The 25,851-nt window shown below is 40.5% G+C and overlaps 1 protein-coding gene across 4 annotated transcripts in view; it reads left to right on the top strand.

Moving 5' to 3' along the window:
- The window catches only part of camta1a (calmodulin binding transcription activator 1a), a 1,215,621-nt gene that overhangs the window by 416,432 nt on the left and 773,338 nt on the right, over positions 1 to 25,851 (top strand). The window lies entirely within an intron of this gene.

The raw sequence follows: 25,851 nt of genomic DNA on the forward strand, positions 1-25,851 counted from the left end.
GTAGAGAAACCATAACATCAATCTCTCTCTCTCTCTCTCTCTCTCTCTCTCTCTCTCTCTCATTGCATTGGACACCTCCCTCTCTCTCTCAATAGCAGCACAGTTCATACAGTGTCCAAAAGCCAGTCTCATTCTTCTGATATTTTAAAGTGATAGTCCACAGAAAATATGAACCCTCGGGATTCTCAAAGGATAATAGAGTTTGAGGAGATTACAGAGGTAAGGAGCGTTATAACCATGGAGGGATTTGAAAACTAATGGTATTTTTTTACATCAAAATATTCCTTCATCAGGGGCCATTGTGTGGTGACCAGGGGGTGATGGATGAAAGGAATTTAGTTTAATATGTATGCAGTGAAGTTAATGGGGAATTGAGCAGGTCAACAGAAGATGCCATTTCATTGACTTTTCACTGAGCTCTGGAACATCTGGACAATGAAGATGCATACATCAGGATGTTTTTCATTGATTACAGCTTTGTATTCAACACAATCATACCCTCAAAACTAATCAATAAGCACCAAGACTTAGGCTCAATACGTCTTTGTGCAATGGGATCCTCAATTTCCTAACTTGCAGACCCTAGTCAGTTCAGATTGGCAACATCTCCTGCACAATCACCATCAGCACAGGTGTACGACAAGCCTGTGGCACTACTCGGTTTATACTTATGACTGTGAGGCTAGTTACAGCTCCATATCAGATTTAAGTTTGCTAACGACACCACTGTTAGCTGAATAAAAGGTGGTGACGAATCAGCATGTATTAGGAGAGAGGTTGAAAATGTGGCTGAATGGTGCCACAAAGTTAACCTCTCACTCAACGTCAGCAAAACCAAAGAGCTGATTATTGACTACATGAAGAGGAAACTGGGGTTCCATGAGCCAGTCCTCATTAGGGAATCAGAGGTGGAGAGAGTCAGCAACTTTAAATTCCTCAGTGTTATCTTTTCAAAGAATCTGCCCCGGCAGTAAGTGCCATTACAAAGAAGGCATGGCAGAATTACTACTTTCTCAGAAGTTTGCGAGATTCAGAATGTCATCTAAAACTTTGATGAACTTCAATAGCTGCACAGTAGAGAATTTATTGACTAATTACACCATGGCCTGATATGGAAACACCAATGCCCTTGAACGGAAAAGCCTACAAAAGGTAGTAGTCACAGCCCAGTCCATCGTGGGTAAATGGCCTCACCACCATTGAGAACATCTACAAGGAGCGCTATTGCAGTAAAGCAGTATCCATTATCAAGGACCACCACCATCCAGGCTACGTGCTCTTCTACAGCCACCATCAGAACAAAGGTACAAGAGCCTCAGGTCCCACACCACCAGGTTCAGGAACAATTATTACCCCTCAACCATCAGGCTCCTGAACTAGACTAGATAATTTCATTCACCCCAACAATGACTCACTTTCAAGGACTCTACAGCTCCTGTTCTCAATATTATTTATTATGTATTCATCTATAATTTTTTCCCTCTTTTGTATTTGCACAATTTGTTGCTTTTTGCACATTAATTATTTGACTGTCTCTGTTTGTCACTTTTCATTGATTCTACTATTTCTTCGTATTTATTGTGAATGACCCCAAGGAAGGATCCCTGATGATTCACAGGTCTTTGTGCACCACAGAGAATTCTGAGAAGTGACCACACATATGTAATGAACAGAAATTTATGAAAAATAGAGAAATGCTGCATAAAGTGAAAAATGAAGATCTCAGTCGTATCGTCAGAGTCAGAGTGAACATATACCGTTTCATGGTATGCTGATCATGAAGCAAAGAAAGATCAATTAGGATGAACTGAAAATTGAAGACAATTGTGAATGTTCAGTGGGCTTGTTGCAGAAATTTAAGAAAAGGATTGAATTTTTAAAGTGTCGCTGATGAAAATCTAGTGCCAGAAGAAGTCTATGATGCTGATTGTTTTATACCTTACATGACAGCATTAAATTTTTAGTGTAGCTGATAAAAATCAAATATCAGAACAAGTCTAACAATACTGATTGTTTTTATACCTTATGTAAAACTTAAAAAGAGGAAAATACAAATACGTAACTGTAATCTTTTAATCACAACTCGGCATCCTAGGTGGAGACTGAAAGCCTACTGTTGTTTGTTATTGTTCAACAGCTGATTGAGGTATTTTGCCGAATACCTTTCATTACCCTGCATACATTTTATCAGAATCAGGTTTAATATCACCAGCATATGTTGTGAGAGTTGTTAACTTTATGGCAGCTGTACAATACAATATGTGATAAATAAATATAGAGAAAAAAATGAGTTACATTAAGTATATATATGTCTATATAGACTAAGTTAAAAATAGAGCAAAAAAGCAGAACTAAAAAAAGGTAGTGAGATAGTGTTTATGGGTTCAATGTCCATTTAGAAACTGAATGGTAGAGAGGAAGAAACTTCCTAAATTGCTGAGTGTGTGCCTTCAGGCTCCTGTACCTCCTTCCTGACAGTAAAAATGAGAAGAGGGCATGTCCTGAGTGGTGGGGGTACTGAATGATGGACGCTGCCTTCCTAAGGCACTTCTCCTTGAAGGTATCTTGGATACTAGATTATGTATATTATAATAATGGTATGTAATAATTTTTACTGTTGTATGATGAACAAATGTAAGACAAAGACTGCTTTCCGGTGGCACATAAATTCAGATTCTGAAATGATGGTGATCCCAAGCTATCTCATTATATATTCCAAAATCTGAAGAAAATCCAAAATCCAAGACACTTCTGACCCGAAGTATCTTAGATCAGATGAACTCAATCTGTACTTCATTTACTGTCTTTGGATTGCTGTGGTTTAAGAAGGAAAGTCGCCCCCACCTTATCAAGGGCAACTTGGAATGGGCAATTAATGCTGGCTTTGCCAGTGACAGTCATATCCCAAAAAGATGAATAAATATAAAGAATAGCTCTTTGTTCATGAGCTTTATAAAAATATGCCACTTGATTCACAGTGCCTCCTCCTCCTTCCCACTGGAATGTATCAATTCAACATCAAATTTCATGTGACAATTGGGCACGTGGGTTGGTGTTGAAGACCAATGAAGGACTGAATCTTTGCTGCTCTGATAGTGACGTTGGAGAATAATATGTGCAAAGTTATATTCCCACACAGAGCCAAAACAAACCAGTGAAGTAAAAGCAAACACATAAAGGAAATAAGAAAGGAACAGCTTTGCTCTGTCCTGCCACTCATCGTGCAGCCACAGGCATCCAACCCATCCAAAACTAATGAAATCCCCAAAGAATTAAATCTTCACCAGTCTAACATAGATGTGTATAAAGACTTTTTATCTACTTTGCATGCTGTAAATAAAACGACGTGGAACATTACCTACAAATTCTCCTTTCCCTTGAGGAAGAATTAATTTCCAAAAATATATTTCAGGTTTTAGTTGTTTTACATTGCTAGTTTCCCCTGAAATCATATTGGTTCTGGTCAAGTCCCCACAGAAACATCATTTTCTTGGGAATGATGGGACACCTGATGCCATGTATTGTGTTGCAGCAAATCTTTAAGGAACTGAGTTCCAATCTACTTGTCTTATTAAATAAGCATTTGGTCAATGATTGTGCTTTCTAATTTAGATAGAACCATCCAATTACAGGCTGCTCACCTTTCCTCATTTGTCTTTAGCCCATCTGACTCAGGGCTGGTGGAGAGAATTAAACCGGTCCCTAGGGCTGGAAAAGGAAGGAACAGCTGCTTTAGATCATCATCTGTTCACCATAGCCAAATGCAGTGTGAGGAGCCAGATATGCTCTTAAGGGCACATCAGCTGCAGGCAAGGTGAGGCTCAAACCTGTGTTAAAATTGCTGGGAGTAAACTATCAAAGCTTACTTACACTTGAGGAGTGCTTTCTCCCTGAATTAACTATATATCCTAGCTCCCCATCTCCCTTGCTGTCACTCTCCCCCTCTCCCCCCTCCCCCTCTTCCCCTCCCCTTCCCTCTCTCTCCCTTTCCTCTCTCTCTCCCCCTTCTCTCCCTCACTCACTCTCTCCACCCTCTCCCTCCATTCCTCCTCTCCTTTCTCTCTCTCATTCACTCACTCACTCTCTCCTTCTTGATCTGAACATCGGTTCCTGGTGGCTTGTCAGGCTTTATTCCCCTGAGTTTCTCCGATACTTTGTCCTTTTTAATAAATGTTTTTGCAAGTTCTACCATATTATTCAAAATTATTCTGTCTGATATCTCAGGGGTATTAGCAATGTCTTCCACAGCAAAGACTGGTGCAAAAACATGATACAGTATTCAGTGGAGCTTGGAGCAAGTTTCCTATCAGGAGTGTAGGGTTCAGCATGTGAATACTGTGGCCTACTGACCTAAAGTAATTGGGACAATGCAGGGAAAATTGACCTTGGAGAAGGTGCTGACCTCAGTTTGCTTATCCTGCCTGTGGATTTTGCACATTCTTTTTGGCCTCTGGCTCCATTATGTATCAGGCTCACTTCCACAACAAGATACATTGACTCTCAGGTACCGATCCATACTTAGTGTTTAGACAGCTCTGCATTTCCTGGCGGCAGATAGTCTACTATCACTCTCAAGATATGTCCCCAGCATGGATATGTTCACCTGAATTCAAACATTCAAAATATATTTACTGTCAAAGTCCGCAGTACATTTATTATCAAAGTACATATACATTATACAACCTTGAGATTCATCTTCTTATAGGCAGCCACAAAACAAGAAACCCAAAAGAACCCATTAAAAAAGACACCCAAGGTGTAGAGAGAGAAAGAGAGAAAAAAACACATTGTGAAAATAATAAAAGCGAGCAAGATGTGGAGCAAAAGTGAATCCTCAGACATGAAGCCCGGGGCAGGCCCACAGCCTCAGCCTCTTTCATCACATCACACATAGTGATGGTTTTGAGTTATTGGCCTTTTGGAGCTTATTGGTTCAGTGATTTGCAGCAAAATGGCACTTGCTTGTCTCAACTTTTTGGCAAACCATAGAAGGTGATAAGAAAATGGAGGGGAGAGTGGGAAAGGGACTCTTTGGTTGTGGTTGTATCCATGTCTGAATTTGGTGGCAATGCTGTTCCATCAAGATGGTAGCAGACTGGTCAGTGCTGTAAAATTACTGGGGCTTCTCACCTCCATCTGTGCTCAACAAATGTGGAAAGGGAAGGAGAATAGAAAGCAAGTATCTGTAATTAAATCCTGGCTATTAAAGTTAGTAGTTGAATCCCAACCAGTGAATCATGGTCTTACAGTTCACCCTTGGCTATCAGCAGCTCCCCCTATATATAAAGAAAGGCACATGTGATCTGTGTGTTTTTCCTCTTCTCCCTGTAAAACAATAAATACCTCAGCTGGAGGCATCTGTAGTTTGTGCTAATGACACTTGGGAGGTCAGGGTAAGCTTGGAATCTGGCCTGGGAAAAGGGAATTTCAATATTTTCTGTTAGTTTTAATTTGTCCAAGAACAGCAGGTAACATTTAATTATTCATTGGGTTATTTTGTTATTCCCCCTCATTTCTCTTCTCCACTGGGCCTGTGCTGAAGTCTACATTGAGGAGCTTGTGATTCCATGTGGTGGGACTGATTGTTGATGTCTGTCATGATGGAGGGACCCTGAAGATTAGTCAGGATTAGGTAGTCCTCACAGACAGCTCACAGCCTGCTGTGGAGTTATTCTGATTAGTCTGAAATGACATGATAATTTGCAATTTTACATGGGATAACATCTGGAACCCTCTAATTGGCTCATATTTTGAATATGTCACTATCATAATCTGTCAGGCCCGACATTCATCACCTGTTGCCCTCTGCTACAGGCTGTGCATTATTTTATTTGAGGTTCTTCCCCCCCGAAACCCCCCAAATGCGCGTGTCACTCACTCTCTCTCTCACACACACACACACACTCACACACAGACACACACACACACACATGCACACACACACACACACACACACACACATAGAGTCATGAGCTTCAAAACTGTAATCACTTCCATACAATCTATATATTCTGTCCTTTGGAAATTGATACTGCTAGCATTGTAAAACTTTGCCCATTGTTAATTACTCTGCAGCCAGCCGTGTACTATGGGTCTGGAGCTATGGTAGGTTAGCTGAGGTGAATTTGACAGCTTTTTCAAAAACAACCCATATTTTTTAAATTTCCCAAGGTGCTTTAGGGGTGTAGAAGCAGGCAAAATTCGACACTAAATCACAATGAGATGCTGGAATGTTACCAGAGTCTGAAAAAACCCCACTGAGAAACAAGATAGAGAGGTGAAAAGATTTATGGAATTCTAGAGCTCCTGGCTTTGGCAGCTGAAGGCGTAGCTGCTTGTGGTGGAGTGATAAAAACTGGGCACATTTTAATTAAAGCAGACTGGTTTCAACACAGTCCAGCAACTTCCTTAAGCTAATTTGCAAAAGGCAAATCTAGCCCTTTTAATTTTACAAGAGAATTCATTCAAATCACCTCTTTCATAATGACCCATTGCCTTTGCACTAGGTTGTCCCTTGTAAAGGAACAATTTTAGGTCTTCCACCTGAAGGTATAAGGCAAAGTTTTCCAGATGCCTTCCAATATCATACTCTTTAAGTGGGGTTAGCTGGTGAGTACTAACATGCAGTCATTGACCATTGAGCTGAATCCTTTCGTCGGGTAGCTGGATGCAGCCATGTTCTGATAAAATGTCTGTGAATACTAATCAGGAATGAGGAACTGCCTTACTTTCTCACCCTTAATCCAGAGAGAGTGAGGCTTATTGACATACACAGAGTAATATGTGACTGATGTCAGCTAGCATGACCTAAATATGGATGGAATTTGGTTTGGGTGCTGAGATTCATACTCAACTGTTTTGAACTGTTTTAATAAATTCCTACTTTTGCTCTTTGAATGTATTTTAATTCACAATAATATGAAAATACAAATTCTCTTCATTATAAATTGAAGGTATTATGATTGGGAGATTAATCAGATTGCTCATCCTTGAAACCCCTGTTTAAATACAGACCATAATGAGAAGCTGATGGTCCCCCTCCATCTGCTAACTGTTGAGGGTCCTGAGGAAATAAGTCTGAGGCAGCCTCAGCTCAGGTTCAACAGCTGTAAGCTAATGGCACAGATAATTCACCTCTTTATTGGCTGTCATGCTAAGAGAAGCCACAATGGTAATTATTACAGGAATGGAAATGTCACGTTAATGCAAAGCTGGGCAATGATGGCAGAACAGAGAACAATTTACTCTGGATCTTACTTTCCTATTGCTGCCCTGGGAATGTTTGACAGGAGAATGTAGACAGAGCTTCATTCAGTAGCTACCACGTGATATACCACTGCTGGAGATTTTCGATGGGATTTTGGAAAGGGAGCTTTATTCTGGATCTGAACAGTGCTGAACCTCTCCTGACAATATATGCTGACACGCAATTGGAATTTTAGTATGTAAAATTGTATGGATTGGGGCTGGGTCAGATGTTAAAAGATATCTAAAAATCAATTCATTTTTACCAATATCCAAACTTAGGCACATGTGTCAAGCAGCAGCAGGAGCCAATCCATACTCTGGACGTAGACTGGCAACAGAATTTAATAAGGTTATCATGCTGAGTTTCCCTTGTCTTATTTAACCTTGGCAGCTGAAGGAGAGGACTATGGCTCCGGGGTTAATTGAGAAACAATATTGTAGCATGCAATCAGAATGTGGAACTAGGCTTATTGACTGGGACCATTCCAGTTGGTCTCAATTTAGGTGCCAATAGAGTACATTAAAGTCGGATGACATTCTGTTTGTAGGTAGATGGGATTAGAAGTACTTCTCAGCCCCTAAGTTTGCCCATGTCTGATTCACAGCTATATAACCAGCTCCCACCTACTGTATTGGATTGGATATCTGCCCCCTCCAAACCCCAAGGGTGACTCTTCTTCCCTATGTTAGTTGGCTGTCAGAGCTCCCTGTTTTTTTTTACCTGGTTGTGAGTTCTTCACATTCAACTGGAAGCTGAGTCTGTGTATGAGGGACCTTCTGATGGATGAAGGCAGTACATTCTGGAAATCACAGCATATGAGTGAACCAGACTAAAAGATTTCCATGAAAATCTCAGATGTCCTCCTACATGTAAGCCACCCATCTTAGTAGCAAAGCCAGGTATCTAAAATGAGAAATCCCCTGTACTGACAATTCTTACTATATTTATAGAGAAAACAAAAAAACATAAACATATTCTGAAAATGTGGTCTGAAAGAAAATTATCTGTCCTTTCACATTTCTTAATATTATATGCATAATTATTAAACACATCCAGATTGATAGCTTAGATCAATGTTGATTGATGGAAATAAGGCACTTCCTTGGACAGAGTCAAAGCACTTTCATGTGGGGTATTGGTACTTAATTCACCAAGGTGTTAGCATAGCACACTGAACTTTCTTTCCTGTTTAAGTCCCCACTTAAGTAAACTAAATTTATCACCTAAGCTGCTAGTTCCTGTAAACACAAAGTACACTGGATGCTGCCCGACCTGCTGAGTTCATCCATCTTTTTTGTACGTCTTCTATTTCCTGTGCATTGCCACAAGAGTGCTACTCTGCCATCTTTCAGGTATTGGAGTGAAACTGAGGCCCTGTCGACCTTCTTGGTTACATGCAAGTAATTTCACAATGCTATTTAAAAACTTCAGGGGCACTTTTTTCAGTAGGCTCCATCTCAAATAATGATAAATTGGAATACAGGAAGGAGATAGAAAACTTATAAACATGGAATCATGACAACATCCTTTCCCTTGATGTCAGCAATACAAAAGACCTGGTCACTGACTTCAGGAAGGGGGCAACATAATATACTCTACATCAACAGTGTTGAGGTTGAAAGAGTTAGGCTCTGAGGAGTTATGAACAGCATTAGCTTGTCCTGATCCAATTATATATATAGAAATCACGGCCATGAAAGCTTACCTATGACTTTACCTCTTTTATTAATTTTTATCAATCCACCATAGGAAGAATCCTATCTGGATGCATAATGTCTTGGTATGGCAGCTGCTCTGCACATCATCGTAAGAAACTGCAGGTTGTGGACGCAGCACAGCACATCACGGAAATCAACCTTCTCTCCATGGAGTCTACACTTTCCGCTGTCTCAGTGAAACTTCTAACATAATCAAAGATTCCACTCACCTCAGACACTCTTCTCCCTCTCTTATTGGGCCGAAGATACAAAGCCTGAAGCCATGTACCACCAGGCTCAAGTACAATTCTTACCCTGCTGTTACAAGGTTATTAAATAGTTCCCTTGCAGAATAAGTTGGACTTTTAACCTTGTGATCTACCTTGTTAAGATCTTGCAATTTATTATTTACCTGCACTTTTTCTGTAGCACATACACTTTATTCTGCAATGTTATTATTTTTAACCTTGTTCTACCTCAATGTGCAATGTAATGATTTGATCTGTATGAATAGTATGCAAGGCAAGCTTTTTGATGTAATTTGGTCCATGTGACAATAATAAACCAATTCCAGTTCTAATTCCACTTCCAATATCCTGACTGATATTCAACCCTCAACCAACATTATGAAGAAAAATGATACGGTCATTATCTGTTATTGTTTGCTGTGTGCAAACTAGCTACCTGGTTCACTACTTTACAATAATGAGGAAAGAAAAGTACAGCATGGACCTAAAGGAACTTTGGGACATCCTGAAGTTCAGACAAAAAGAAATATTTGTAATTACATAGTAACTCTTATGATATCAGGGCATCTACAGGCAGTTTAAGTTGTTGAATTTTCTCCTGTACGTAAAGGCACTATCAGTACCAAAATACGGCTGAAGAATAGTTTTTTCTTAAATAGTGGACTCGCTCAGGTGATAGGATAATCGATGTGTGAATTGGAAAATATTGCCAAGGTGATCCAGAGGACACTCTGTAATGCTAGACTTGTGGCACACAATCTTTAATCAGCATCTGACCTGTGCATTTACGGAAATGCTTGATGGTGATGTTGGGTCCCTGGGTACTGGAAAATGCTTTCCTTTCCACTGCAATTCATTCCCCACCTTGTTGACCATGGCATCCCTAAGAATAAAGTTGTATTTAATATTTTTTCTTCAAGAGAAGTGTTGGGTTAGTCTGAGTTTTGTCAAAATAATTACTTTTTGGCAATAGGGGAAAAAACTGATATAGCTTATCCAATTCCAAGTTCACAGTGTTGTCCTTTTCCAATGACTTGTCATTTTCAACATGCCATTAAACTAATGTTGTTCATCAGCCTTATTGTGCTGTGTTTTCATTATTTAGAAAGATAATTGCTGTCTTATTTTACAGCAGTAAAAACTAATGAAGTTGGCAATCAGCAGAGCCAACCTGGCAACTAAAGTCCTGAGTTTATTGATAAGATTGACACGGTAAAGTGTTCTGGTATTTGGGAACAGTGATAGATCTCCGAAGTGACTGTTTCCTTGGACAATGACTGAATTATGGTAATATTTTGTCCTAGTGGGATTTCATATTTAGAAAAAAATCAATGCTTAATGAACTGATGATTTTTTAAAATAAATATTATAATCACCTCCAGGTGAGAGAATTATCTCATACTCACTTCTCGGATTGAAATATTGTCATTGTTCATTAGTTTCCTGAAACTTTCCAAATCTGTTTCAATCCAGTCTTCATGTTTAAAAATGTTCTGACCAAGTGTGGGAAATGAGCTTAGTGTTTTAACTTGATGTGGATCTTTTCTTTCATAAGTAAAACAAAATGTGAGGCCAAAGAGTAATAGTGGAAAATTAAGGTGGGTATCTGCCTGGAAAAAAACTCACTAGCTGTAGCAGTATTAGCATTTTTCCATCATCCATGTACCTATCTAAGAGCTTCCTAAATGTCCCTGATATATCTGCCTCCACCACCACCTCTGACAGGGAATTCCATGCACCCACCACTCTCTGAGTAATTTACCTCTGACTTCCCTCACCCATACTTATGCCCTCGTATATTAGCCATTTCTATTCTGGGAAAATGTCTCTGGCTATCCACTCTATCCATGCTTATTATCATCTTGTACATCTTTATTGTCGCTTGTCATCCTCCTTTACTCCAAAGAAAAAAGCTTTAGCTTGCTCATCCTATCTTCATAAATATCAGAATCGGGTTCAATATGTTGTGAAAATTGCTTTACAGCAGCAGTACACTGCAATGCATAAGAAATAAACTATAAATTACAATAAGAGTTGTAGATAGAAAATTAAATTAAACAAGTAGTGCAAAAAGAGAGGAAAAAATAGTGACGTAGTGTTAATGGGTTCATTGTCCATTCAGAAAACAGATGGCAGAGGGGAACAAGCTGTTCCCAAAACGTTGAATGTGTGTCTTCAAGCTCTTGTACCTTCTCCTTGCTGAGAACAATGAAAAAAGGGCATGTCATGGGTGATGTGGGTCCTTAATGATGGATGCCTCTTTTTGGACAATTACCTTTTGAAAGTGTCTTCAGTGCTGGGGAGGCTAGTAACCATGATGCAGCTGGCTGAGTTTTTCAACTTTTTGCATCTTTTTCTGATCCACTGCAGTGGCCCCTCTGTACCAGATGAAGATGCAGACAGGTATAGTGCTCTCTGCAGAAACTTGTCTTTGGTGACATACTAATTTTCTTCAAACTTCTAATGAAATATAGCTGCTGTTACACCTTCTTTGTAATTGCATCAATATGTTGAGCCCAGGATAGATCTTGAGATATGTTGACACCCCGGAGCTTGAAACTACTTACCTTCCCACTTCTGATCCTTCGATGAGAACTGGTGTGTGCTCCCTTGAACTCCTCTTCCTGAAGTCCACAGTCAACTCCTTGGTCTCACTGACAATGAATGCAAGCTTCTTGTGAAACCACTCAACCAGCTGATCTATCTTGCTTCTGTATGCCTCCACATCACCATCTGAAATTCTGCCAACAATAATTGTGTCATTGGCAAATTCGTAGGTGGCATTTGAGCCACACATTTGAGGGTGTAGAGTGGGCTATACATGCATTCTTGAGGTGTGCCAGTGTTGATTGTCAGTGAGGAGGAGATATTATCTTCATTGTACATCGACTGTGGTCTTCCCAGTGAGGACGTCAGGGATCCAGTTGCAGAGGGTGGTACAGAGGCACAGGTTTTGGAGCTTGTTGAATAGAACTGAAGGTATGATTGTGTTGAATTCTGTGCTGTAATCAGTAAATCGATGTCAGCCTGACGTTGGTATAAACATGGTCTAGGAGATCCAAGACACCATGGGAAGCCAGTGTGTTTGCATTCACTGTAGTCCTATTGTAGTGGTAGACAAATTGCAGTGAGTCCTGGTCCTCACTTAGGCAGGAGTTGAATCTAGTTAATTCTATAACCAATCTCACAGAGCACTTCGTCACAGTAGATGTGAGTGCTACGGGCAATAGTTATTAAGGCAGCTCACCCTGTTCTTCTTTGACACTGGGCTGATTGTCACCTTTTGAAGCTCTGACTGCAGCAGAGAGAGATTGAAGATGTCCTTGAACACTTTCACCAGTTGGTTGGCTTGAGTTTTCAGAGCCTTACCAGGTACACTATTAGGGCCTGACGCCTTGCAAGGGTTCACCCTTTTGAAAGATGTTCTAACATTGGCCTCTGAGACAGAAATCAGAGGTTCACCAGATGCTTCAGGGCTTCACACAGGTGTAGTTTTATTCTCCCTTTCAAAGTGTGCATAATAGATGCTGAGTTCATCCCAGAGTGAAGTTTCACAGCCATTCATGATGTAAGGTTTCACTTTGTAGGCCTGCAAACCCTGCCAGATCTGATTCTGTCTCTAACCTCAATCAAAATTGTTTCTCTGCTCTTAAAATAGCCTTCCATAGGTTGTACTTAGACTTCTTGTATAGTTCTGGATCTTTGGTCTTAATTGCCACAGATCTAGCCCTCAGCTGACTATTAATCTCCTGGTTGATCTATAGCTTTTGGGTAGGGTATGTCTGGTTCGTTCTCAAAGGCACACATTCATCCACACAGATCTTGATGAAGTCAGTGACAACTGTGGCATACACATTCAGATTTGAGAATGAACCCTGAATGTTGTCCAGTCTATTGACTCAAAGCAGTCCTGTAAAAACTCCTCCACCTCCCTTGACCATACCTTCTTGGTCATTGCCACTGGTGCTGCAGTCTTCAGACGCTGCCTATAATTTGGGAGTAGAAGTACAGTCTGATGATCAAACTTTACAAAGGCTGAGTGTGGGATGGCATGGTAAGCATGCATGATGGAGGTCAAGTACATTGGCTTCTCTGGTTCCACAGGTGGTATGTTAATGGTAGTTGTTCAGAGACTTCTTCAAATTGGCCTGGCTGAAAGCCCTACAAAGAGAGGGAAGGCATCAGGGAGTGCCGTTTCGTGTCTACTGATTACGAAACTTAGCTCCTCCAATGCCTTCCTGAAAGAGGTAGCTGAAGAGATTGTGGAAGCATTAGTAATGACATTTCAAGAATCACTAGATTCTGGAATGGTTCCAGAGGACTGGAAATTGCAAATATTTCCCCACACTTTAAAAAGGAAGGAAGACAGAAGAAAGGAAATTGGAGGCCAGTTAGCCTGGCTTCAGTGGTTGGGAAGATGTTTGAGAAGGAAGGCACATGATATAATAGGTCAAATGTGGCATGGTTTCCTAAGGGTAGATCTTGCTTGACAAACCTGTTGGAATTTTTTTAAGGAAATAATAGACAGGATAGACAAAGGAGTGTCAGTGTGTGTTGTTTGCTTAGATTTTCAGAAGGCCTTTGACAGGGTTTTGCACATGAGGCTACATAACAAGATAAGAGGCCATGGCATTACTAGCATGGATGGAAGATTGGCTGACTGGAAGGAGGTAAAGAGTGGGGATGAAGGGGGCCTTTTATGGTTAGCTGCTGGTGTCTAGTGTTGTTCTGCAGGGTTGGTATTGGGATGGCTTGTTTTCATGTAATATGTCAATGATTTGGATGATGGAGTTGATGGCTTTGCAGCCAAGTTTGAGGATGATATGAAAATAAGTGGAGGGGCAGTTAGTGTTGAAAGGAGCATAATGTCTGCAGAAGGAATTAGACAGTTTGGGAGAATGGCTCAGGAAGTGGCAGATGGAATATAGCAAAGGGAAGTGTATGGTCATGCATTTTGATAGAAGGAATAAAGGCATTGACTGTTTTCTAACTGGGGAGAAAACTCAATAATCAGAGGTGCACATGGTCTTGGAAGTCCTTGTGCATGATTTCCTAAAGGCTAACTTGCATGTCAGTGGTAAAGAAAGCAAATGCAATGTTAGCATACATTTCAAGAGGACTAGAATGTAAGAGAAAGGATGTAATGCTGAGGCTTCCTAAGGCATTGGTCAGACTGCACATGGAGTATCATGAGCAGTTTTGGGCCTCATATCTAGGAAAAGATGAGCTGGCATTGGAGAAGGACCAGAGGAGGTTTATGAAAATGAATCCGGAACGAAAGGGTTAACATACGAGGAGTATTTGATAGCTCTGGGCCTGCACTTGCCTGAATTTAGAAGGAGGGGGGATCTCATTGAAACCTATTGAATATTGAAAGACCTAGGGTAAGTGGATGTTTCCTATAGTGAAGTGAGACTAGAACCAGAGGGCATAGCCTCAGAATAAAGGGATACCAATCAATCAATAACAGTGATTAGGAGTAGTTTCTTTAAACAGAGGGTGGTGAATATGTGTAATTCATTGCCACAGATGACTTGGTGGCCAAGTCACCAGCTTATCTGCTATTGGGACATATATGCAGAAAGGTGTCAGAAAAGGGCTAGTAACATATGAATGATCCCACACATTCTGCACATGGACTGTTTGTCCCACTCCAATCAGGGAGGAGGCTACGTAGCAACCACATCAGGTTTATCAGACTCAAAAACAGTTACTTTTCCCAAGCAGTAGGGCTGATCATTACTTCCACTCACTAACCTCATCATAATTTTATTATTTCCTGTCAGTCACCTTATGTACAGTCATTTTATGGACATAGAATCAATCTATGTATTTAAACTATCTTATGTATTTATATTTATTGTGTGTATGTTTTTTATTGTTATTGTGATCTTTATCTTTCGTGTTTTTTTGTGCTGCATCAGATCTGGAGTAATATTTACTCCTCACACTTGTTTACTGGAAATTACATTAAACAACCTTGAATCTTTATTTAAAGTGGAGGTTGATAGATTCTCGACTAGTCAGGATGTCAGAGGTTATGCGGAGAAGGCAGGAGAACGGAGTTAAGAGAGATAATAAATTCATTGTGATGAACTGATAGTGCAGACTTGATGGGCCAAATGGCCTAATTCTGCTCCTGTGTATTATGGTCTAAGTTCCTCATTAATGCCTCTCCAGATGTCTACTCCACCACCACCTGACAAATATGGGCAATGAAAAATAATAGGAAGACATATAAGTACTGATCCTGATAGAATTCTTGAAATGTGAGAGTTTTCATTCCAGTACTAATATTAATGTGAGGCATAGAAAATCTCAAATGCAAAATACAGATTAATACTCATCCTTCCTGTTGTTTGTCTAGTTGAATACCTGTTGGTGGATTGCCTTGTTGGCAAAGATGCAGCATCTTTTAGGGCAATGGGGTAATTTCTCCACAGTCCCTCAGAGTATGAGCTTGTTGATTAATATGTGGCATAGGATGGGAATAAGAATAATCAATCACTTTCAGATTGAACTTCTATCCCTGTAGATTTCTCAGCATGCTCGCGGTTCTGTTCAAGAAAAAAAGATCTAAATTTACTTAATTTCCTTCCTTCTCCTTTGAGGACGGGGAAGAAGGAGATACAGTAACTTGCCTGGAAATCAAAGTCCTTCTCATCTTCCTCTGACTCTATGCTCTCTTCACATCTTTAATGTATGGAAAGTAAAAATCAGATCTGCTACTTCTGCTAGGCAATGTTTAAATTAAATTTATTATTAAAGTACACATATGTTAACATGTACTACCCAAATATTCATTTTCTTGTGAGCATTCACAACAAATAAGAAACACAGTAGAATCAATGAAAAACTACACACAAACAAAAATGGACAAACAATCAACGTGCCTAAGACAATTGATTATGCAAATACAAAAAGAACATAATAAATAAATTAAATAAATAAATAAAAATATTGAGAACAAGAGTTGAGAGGCCTTGAAAGTGAGTCCATAGGTTGTGGAATCAGTTCAATGTTGGTGTGAGTAAAGTTATCCAGTCTGGTTTAGGAACCTGATAGTTGAGGTGTAATAACCATTCCTGAACCTGGTAGTGTGGGACCTAAGACTTCTGTACCTTCTTGCTGTTGGCAACAGTGAGAAGAGAGTTTAGGCTTGCATGCTGGGGCTCCTTGATGATAGATGCAAGAATTCTCAAAGGTTTCCCAATTATTTCAAGTCAAGTCACTTTTTATTGTCATTTCGACCATACTGCTGGTACAGACAATGTTTTTCAGGACCATGGTGCTACGTGAAACAATACAAAACCTACACTAGACTACAGACCTACCCAGGACTGCATAAAGTGCACAAAACAGTGCAGGCATTACAATAAATAATAAACAAGACAATACAATGTGCACTGCAGATGCTGTGGTCAAAGCAACACGTACAACATGCTGGAGCAACTCAGCAGGTCGGACAGTGTCCGTGGAAATGAGCAGTCAATAGGCACAGTAGAGGACAGTAAGTTGGTGTCAGTCCAGGCTCTGGGTATTGACAAGTCTGATGGCTTGGGGGAAGAAACTGTTACATAGTCTGGTCGTGAGAGCCCGAATGCTTTGGTGCCTTTTCCTAGATGGCAGGAGGGAGAAGAGTTTGTATGAGGGGTGTGTGGGGGTCCTTCATAATGCTGTTTGCTTTGCGGATGCAACATGTGGTGTAAATGTCTGTAATGGCGGGAAGAGAGATCTTCTCAGCTGACCTCACTATCCGCTGCAGGGTCTTATGATCTGAGATGGTGCAATTTCCGAACCAGGCAGTAATGCAGCTGTTCAGGATGCTCTCAGTACAACCCCTGTAGAATGTGATGAGGATGGGGGGTGGGAAATGGACTTTCCTCAGCCTTTGCAGAAAGTACAGACGCTGCTGGGCTTTCTTTGCTATGGAGCTGGTGTTGAGGAACCAGGTGAGATTCTCTGCCAGGTGAACACCAAGAAATTTGGTGCTCTTAACTCAACGTTACTGAGGTTTCACTCCGTGAAGGAGTTGATGTTGAAGCACAGAGAGTAATTATGTGCTGCAGAAAAGTTAAATTTGGAATGTTATCTAAGATTAAAATGTAATCCTTGGAACCATGATGAACTTGGTAACCAATTCATCTCCTTTTCTTCCTGAAAGCATTGATTCATTTATGAAACATTCCAAGAAGATACTACTTGTGTTGGGGCATATTACAGAAACATAAAAAAAACCTACAGCACAATACAGGCCCTTCGGCCCACAAACCTGTGCCGAACATGTCCCTACCTTAGAACTACCTAGGCTTTACACACAGCCCTCCATTTTTCTAAGCTCCAAGTAGCCATCCAGCAGTCTTTTAAAAGACCCTATCGTTTCCGTCTCCACCACCGCTGCTGACAGCCCATTCCATGCACTCACAATTCTCTGTATAAAAGATTTACCCCTGACATGTCCTCTGTACCTACTTCTAAGCACCTTAAAACTATGTCCTCTCATTCTAGCCATTTCAGCCCTGGGGAAAAGCCTCTGACTATCCACATGATCAATGCCTCTCATTATCTTGACCACCTCGGTCTGGCCACCTCTCATCCTTTGTCGCTCCAAGGAGAAAAGGCCGAGTTCACTCAACCTATTCTCATGGGGCATGCTCCCCAATCCGGGCAACAGCCTTGTAAATCTCCTCTGCATCCTTTCTATGGTGTCCACATATTTCCTGTAGTGAGGTGACCAGAATTGAGCACAGTACTCCAAGTGGGGTCTGACCAGGGTCCTATATAGCTGCAGTATTACCTCTCGGCTCTTAAACTCAATCCCACGATTGATGAAGGCCAATGCATCGTATGCCTTCTTAACCACAAAGTCAACCTGCATAGCAGCTTTGAGCATCCTATGGACTGGGACCCCAAGATCCCTCTGATCCTCCACACTGCCAAGAGTCTTACCATTAATGCTATATTCTACCATCATATTTGCCCTACCAAAATGAACCATCTCACATTTATCTGGGTTAAACTCCATCTGCCACTTCTCAGCCCAGTTTTGCATCCTATTAATGTCCCATTGTAACCTCTGACAGCTCTCCACACTATCCATAATGCCCCCAACCTTTGTGTCATCAGCAAATTTACAAACCCATCCCTCCCACTTTCTCATCCAGGTCATTTATAAAAATCACAAAGAGTAGGGGTCCCAGAATAAATCCCTGAGGCACACCACTGGTCACTGGCCTCCATGCAGAATATGACCTGTCTACAACCACTCTTTGCCTTCTGTGGGCAAGCCAGTTCCGGATCCACAAAGCTATGTCCCCTTGGATCCCATGCCTCCTTACTTTCTCAATAAGTCTTGCCTTCTCAAATGCCTTGCTAATAAGCCTTATGACTATGAGCAGGTTAAAAGTGTTGTGTTATGATGTGGTTTTCTTGGTGTTTCATCTGCTGACAGTCCAGAAAGCCACGTCAACAAGCTGGAGCATATCTTGCAATATCTTGTGGGCCCAGACAATGTGTCATGACACTGAGCAGAGGCAAGAAGAAGGAACGTTTTTGCTTTGTGCATACATTTGCTGCTAAGGTGGGGAACAGCAGATATTGTGAGGCACTTGTTTTTTTTTCCCAATTATTATTTCTGAGTCTAAGGGCTGATATGGCAACATGGCAACATTTATCTCTTTTTTTTAGATTAGGAAACAAATTAAAAGACCTGAAGGAAAATCTGCCCAAACTCAACATCTTAAGTAAAATATTTATCGAGAGGATAATTTTTTAAAAATGCAAAGATATTATTCATCCATTCAGAGGCTTACAGCCAAGGGAGGTCCAGTAATAGAATTTTCAATTTATGATTCTTTTTTCAAGGTATTTTTGTTTGCTGTTCTTTTTTATCCACAAACCTTTAACTGAAAGATTAACTGTTTCATTGCACTGTTTAGGATTTTAAACAACTTTTTAAACAAAAATATACAAGCATTAATGTTGTTGGAATGGTTGAATGTATTGTAGAAGACTGCATGTTGATAACGGTGATGGGAGCATAATGGAGTGTGTGTTTACATCATCGATACAGCAGGAGAATGTGCACTAATGATCGTATGAGAGTGAAGGATCTTTGATATCATTCTGGGGGTGGGTGTGTTAATATCATTGTGTGAATACAGTGTGCTTTAATATCAGTGATAATCAGAGGGCTATGGGTTTTCCCATCAGTGTGAAGGTGAAGGGTGTGAATGGCAGTATATGGGTGAAAGGTGTATTAATATCAGTATTTTAAACAGATGTGTATTAATGATTATGGCACTGAGCTGTGCATTTGATAGTGTGAACAGGAGTGTGAATGGTGTTACGTCAGTATAAGATTTTTGTTGTTCCTCTGTGCCTTGTGACTCTTTGGGCAGCAACCTTGCCGTTTCTGTAGCATTTGTCTGTTTTTATGCAAAGCCGACTTGCTAGCAGGACACTCAACCCAGAACGGATGGAAAGCGTGCAAGGAGCTGGCCTGATTTGAACCTGGGACCACTCGCCTCAAAGTCCTGTGCGGATGCCACTATGCCACCGGCTAGCTGGTATAAGATTAAATGGTGTTTAAAGTTGTTATGTGACAATTCTGTGCACTAATTATAATATGATAGGAAGTGTGTTAAAGTATAATAAGAAGTGTGTTGTTAGTTTCTTGAAGCAGTCAGCATAGAATTCTTAAACACATGCCTTCCCCTGGTTTCTGTCTGATCTCCATACATGATACCCATCCACTGCCCCAAGACTCTATTGCAACTAAACTATACTGACCATCCAAATTCCTTGCCTCTCTGTAGGCTGATGTTGTTAATAAATTTCTTTCCTCAGCTACTCTCAACTCGTTAGAAATCTGATGTCATTAACCCACCCTCAGAAAACAAACCCCTGTAATCTTCCATCTATCTCCAGCCTTCCAGATGAACTCATGGTCTCCCAGTCTGCCTTATCATGGGCCTTGCAGTTTAATTGCTTACCTGCACTCTACTTTCTCTGTAGCTGCAACATTATATTCTGCATTCTCTTTCTCCTTTTACTACCTTGGTCTGTCTGGATGGCATACAGACCGAAGTTTTTGACTGCATCTCAGGCATGATAATAGGGCACTACCAATACTTTCCTTCACTCTCTAAGGTTCACCACCTGTTGTATCCTCTCAAATATGGGTAATCTTACTCAAGTCCTTGTCTGAATTATTTCAATTAAGTTTTCACTCCAGCCGTGACTGATCAATATCAGTAACAAACTTGTTTGTGATGAACATATTTCTTTCTTCTTTCCCTTACTTGGTTTGGATGCAGCCTTTGTCAATGTATGTTTTTCTCATACAGTTGGCTAAGAAGAGACTCAGGGCAGTATAGTGGTTAGAGCATTGCTTTACAGGACCAACTGTAAGATAGGGGTTTGAATCTCACTGTTATCAGTAAGGAGTTTGTATGTTCTCCCTTTGCATGGGTTTCCTCTAGATGCTCCAGTTTCTTCCTGCGTTCCAAAGTCAAACAGTTAAAGTTCATGAGTTGTGGGCATTCTATGATAGCACCTGAAGAGTGGTAACCCTTACAGCCTGCCCAGCATGTTCCTCACTGATTTGGTTTCAAGCAAACAATACATTTCACTGTATGTTTTGATATATATGTGACAAAAGACTAATCTTTAAATCATTCTTACCTGTCCAAACCAATACTACTGATGCCTTCTCTTGAAGCTCTTGCATTGGTACTTGCAACCCTTGTTTTCCACTTACCTTTCATCAATGTGCTACACTTGTGTAACATTGAAGACACCATGATAGTTTCCAAATGTGTGCTGGTGACATCCAGTTTATTCAACGACAACTATTTTTGACTCCGCTAGCTTCAAATGGGCAGACTATTTATCCAACATTCAGTGGATGAGTCGAGTTCTTTTTCCACAAAATATGAAGATGAAAATCATAGTTTTCAGCTTCCATCACAAACTCCCTTCCTAGTCCTTGATGCCATCTCTGTCCTGTGAAGTTCCTAAATCGGGTTCATATTATTTACAAGATTGATGTGTTTTGAGCCATATATCCATGACAGCTCTAAGACAAACCATTTTCACCTCAGTTGCATCACCTGCCTCCACCTGTCTGCTGCTGAAATCCCTCATCCTGTGTTTGCTATTCTGTGCTTGACTATTTTAGTGCTGTCCTGCTTGGCCTGCCTTGAATTCTCTCCACAGATTTGAGCTCATCCAAAACTCTACTGCTATGTTCTAGCATACAGCCGCCACACCTGTGCTTGCTGACATAATGTACATTGGTTCCAGTTAAGCAAGGCCTTGATTTTCAAATGATCAGCCTTGTTTTAAAATGTAATGATGACCTCACTTCTTGAGGCAATCAGCCTCAACCCTATAACCCTTTGAGGTGTCAGTGGTCCTCTGATTACTGCCTTTTGCTTATCTCCACTGGCAGTTTTCTCTTCAGTTGGTAGGGTCATAAGCTTTGGGCTTCCTTTGCCTCTCTACTTGTATCTCCTCCTTTAAGACTCACCTTAAAACCTCCCTACATCATTAGATACTTGCTCTAATTTCTCTTCTGTCTCCTTTTTAACTGTAAATGTCCCCGTGATGGAGCTTGCATTAATTACATTACATTATGGGTGCTGTATAAATAAAATTTGTTTTATTTCAGTATCAATGTGATTATGTGTTAAGGTGTATGTAGGGCTAATAGGTTTGATTGTAGGTGGTTTATGCATGATTCAGTAATAATAAACCTAAATTAACTTGAACTCAACCTGTTGAGAACATCCTTTTTTATGCCAAGACCAATACCATTAAGCAAGGGGTCGGGAAGTTAGGACCCCCAGTTTAGAACAACAAAGTATCAATATCTACTCCTAGTGAAGTGAGTGAGCCCAAAATATCAAATGTTTATTTCCCTCCGTAGATACAGCCTGACTAGCTGAGTTCCTACAGCGTTTGTGTGTGTTACTTAAGGTTTCCAAAAATCTCTTGTGTTTATGAATACCTACAGTATATCTGGGTAAATAGGAAGATGAATACTCCACATATTCACTTAAAACTGAGGGAAACCCATACTGCAAGGGAAATCATTTAATCTGAAAATAATAAACACAAAAGATTCTGCAGGTGGTTGAAATCCAGATTAACACACAAAATGCTCAGAGGGTTAAGGTACGTGTAGGAAGGGGAATAGAGAGTCAACGTTTCATCAGGATCTGAAGATAAGACTGATTGAATTCATCAGAAAATACTGACCATGATGATACAGAACTTGATGGTAAGAGGAAAGAGTGAGGAGACGCGAGAAGCTGTAGATTCTGGAATCTAAAGCCAAAAATCAGCAAGTCAGACAGCATCTGACTGGAGGCAAAGGGATAGTCGTATATTTTGGGTCACTCAGGGAGAAAGTTGTGCAATTTTGAAGTTAGAGTTACGTGATGAACTTTGTTTTGGTCACAGTGTGATGGGGGGGAAGACTGAGTTGAGGAATTTGGGAGCAAAGCAGGATTAAGAACATAAATTGAAAGGAATGAATTTCATGGTAGTATCAATGCAGAGAAGATAAAAAAAATCCTGTGGTTTTCATGGTAGTGGTGAAATGTACAGTAATATTTTAATATAGACACCTGAGGATAGAAGCAGTTATAAATTGATGCTTTGAAACTCTAACCCTGAAGGCTTGTGCATTTCATATTTCCTCATGTTGGTGAGTTGAGATTACATTTAAATTAATTTTAACATCTAAATTCCAATCATCCCACACAGGCTACATTACAAAAGAGTCATTACTTTAAAACTCAACAGGGAAGAGCACTCAGACTCCTTGACTGTGGTAGGACATTGGATGTGACCTCTGTATTAGCTGTGCAATTCTCAGATGGTCAGGACTGAGTCTATTTATAATGAATAGCAGCTCATCTGGGAGGAGGCGGTGGGCTGATTGAGGTCATGTGTTGCTCCACCTGGGTTGCTGGATCTTGTTCTCATCCACTTGAGGCAGCTCTAAAATTAAACATAACAAAAACTCAGATAGATATCAAGTGGTTGACATCTTCATATGGTTCTGTCTTGGTTTTTGTTATTTCCCAACGCTATTAAGTACAAAGGCAGTACTATATTTTGCCAGTAGGTAATTTCAAACCGTATAGGAGCCAGAGAAAGTTCCTGCTGAGTTTCGAGTGTCATTTCTTATTGGTGATGGTGTGGAGTGGGGGGGGAGGGGGGTGGCAATTGACCAGAATTTCCTCACACTGTTTTGTTTTCTGGTGGGTGTTAGATAAGGCTCCAGGGCAAAGCCTGGAGACTGGAGGCCTGTCCTGGTATTGGAGGGCTGTCTGTGTGTGGGAAGGAGGGGGAAAGGAAGGAAAAAGGTTTGTTTTGCTGTTGTTATTTTATTGCTTGATTTGTTCTATTTCATTGTGGTCTGTTTTGTTCTGCTGTGAATTGCGGGCCTGCTGTATCGGCGCTTGAATTTGTGGTGACACTTGCCACTGCGCAACCCGAGGTGTGTGAGCTGTAAACGCAAACAGCATGTTTCACTGCATGTTTCTATGTAGATGTGATAAATGAATTTGGATCTAAATCTAAATCTGAAGGATAGGCTCAGGAGTCATCTGTTTTGTTGTGAAGGGAGAGGAATTCATTGCTTAAACATAGATCAGGCAACTTGATGGAAAACTACCAGATCGAAAGGTGCATCCTTGTATAGCCCAAAGGTGGGAAATGAAAGTTGATGAGACAGTTGTAATTCTGATGCATGGAAATTACTTTTCATTACAGTGATATTATCATTGTCATATTTTACAGAATATCTGAATTTAACCAACAAAGCACTGCTTAGGGTTATAACTTCTCTTTAATCAGACAACCAGCACTCAGTGAGGAGCAGTGTGTCTCTTGGAATTGGGTTTCAGCATTAACTCTCCCTCTAAAACTTGATCATTTCAGGGAAGCTGCTACTTTCAAGATAATGTTTAGCTTTATTTGTCCCATGTACATTGATAAGTTGATGAATATAGTAGAGTGCACAGTCCAAGGATGGCAGCCTGCAAGTGTGGCCATGCTTCTGGTGCCAGTGTTGCATGCCCACAACTTATTAACCCGGACATCTTTGGAATACGTGTGGAAACTGGAGCACCCAGAGGAAACACACGTGGTCATGGGGAGAATGTATAAACTGCTTACAGACTGAACCAGGTCACTAGCACTGGATAGCTACATTACCATGGTGAATATTGTGAATATGTGCAAGAACTTAAGACAGAGATCTTGAAGACAAAAGTGACTATGAAATGACCTAGGCAGGGAGGATTAAGTAGAAACCTTAGACCTCTTATGTATATTAGGAGCAAGGGAGTAGCTAAGGAAGGAATGGGACCCTACAGAGGCCAGAGGAGTAATCAATGTGGATATGAATGGGGTTCTAAATGAATATTTCTCACCAGAATTCACCAGGGAGAAAATACATGACGGCTGGAAAGTTAAGGAACAGGTACACTAATATTCTGGAGCACATCTGTATCCGGAAGGAGGAGGTGTCAGAAATATTGGAGCACATGAAGGTGGATAAATCTACAGAGGCTATAATGCTAAGGAAAGCAATAGAGCAGATTTTGAGGGCTTTGACATAGAAGTTGTGTGGACTGTACAGTGTGGCTCCAATCAATTGTGCATCTTTGTTGACATGGGTGGTGAGCCAGGAGATGAGAGGATAGCTATTATTGTGTTGTTGTTTACAAATGACCTTTAGGTTATCCCTGGAAACTACAGGCTGGTGAACTTTTCATTAATGATAGGGAATTGGAGGAGATTCAATTGGAAGAAATTGAGGAGAGGATTTGTGTTACCTTCGAAGGCAATGTCTGATTAGGAAGAGTCAGCTTAATTTTGTGGAGTTGAGGTTACATCTCACCAACTTAATTGAATTTATTGAGGAAGTAACAAAGAAAATTGATGAAAGTAGAGCATTAAACGTGATTTACAAATACTTTAGTAAGGCTTCGGACAAGGTCCTGTTTGGTAGGTAGGTCCATGGTATTAAGGTACAAGGACTCTGAGATCCGTTGACAATTTGGACTCAAAATTAGCTTCTCTATAGGAAGCAGTGGGTCATGATGTTTCTCTGACTCAGGGGTCTCAGCCTTTTTTATGCAACAGACCAATACCAGTAAGTAAGGGGTCCATGGACCCCTGGTTGGGAACTCCTGCTCTAACTAGAAGTGGTGTCCTGCAGGAATCAGTGCCAGGACCTTTGTTTGTAAGATATGTGAATGGCTTCGATGAGAATATAATTGGTATGAATTGGAAATTGGCAAAGGATATGAAAATTGGTAGATTTGCAGTTAGCAAGGAAGGTTGTCTCACTAGTGGGTGCAAAGTATTTCCAGAGCAGTAACCAAATTCTTAAGGATCTTCTGGCCAACTTTAATCTTCCAAATAATATCGCTAAAACAGATGATCTGATTATTTATAAAACTTTTGTTTGTAGGAACATGCTTTTCTGCCACATTGTTTTCAACGGATTTAACTTTATAGTAATGGCTACACTTTGAACGTGTTTTTGGTTCATATCACTTTCAGATGTCACCAGATTATAAAAGGCAGAATGCAATTTTATCTTCTTGCTTTTTTGGAATCCTTGGAAGAACAA

This window comes from Hypanus sabinus, chromosome 27, assembly GCF_030144855.1.
Source record: "Hypanus sabinus isolate sHypSab1 chromosome 27, sHypSab1.hap1, whole genome shotgun sequence".
Taxonomy (NCBI): domain Eukaryota; kingdom Metazoa; phylum Chordata; class Chondrichthyes; order Myliobatiformes; family Dasyatidae; genus Hypanus; species Hypanus sabinus.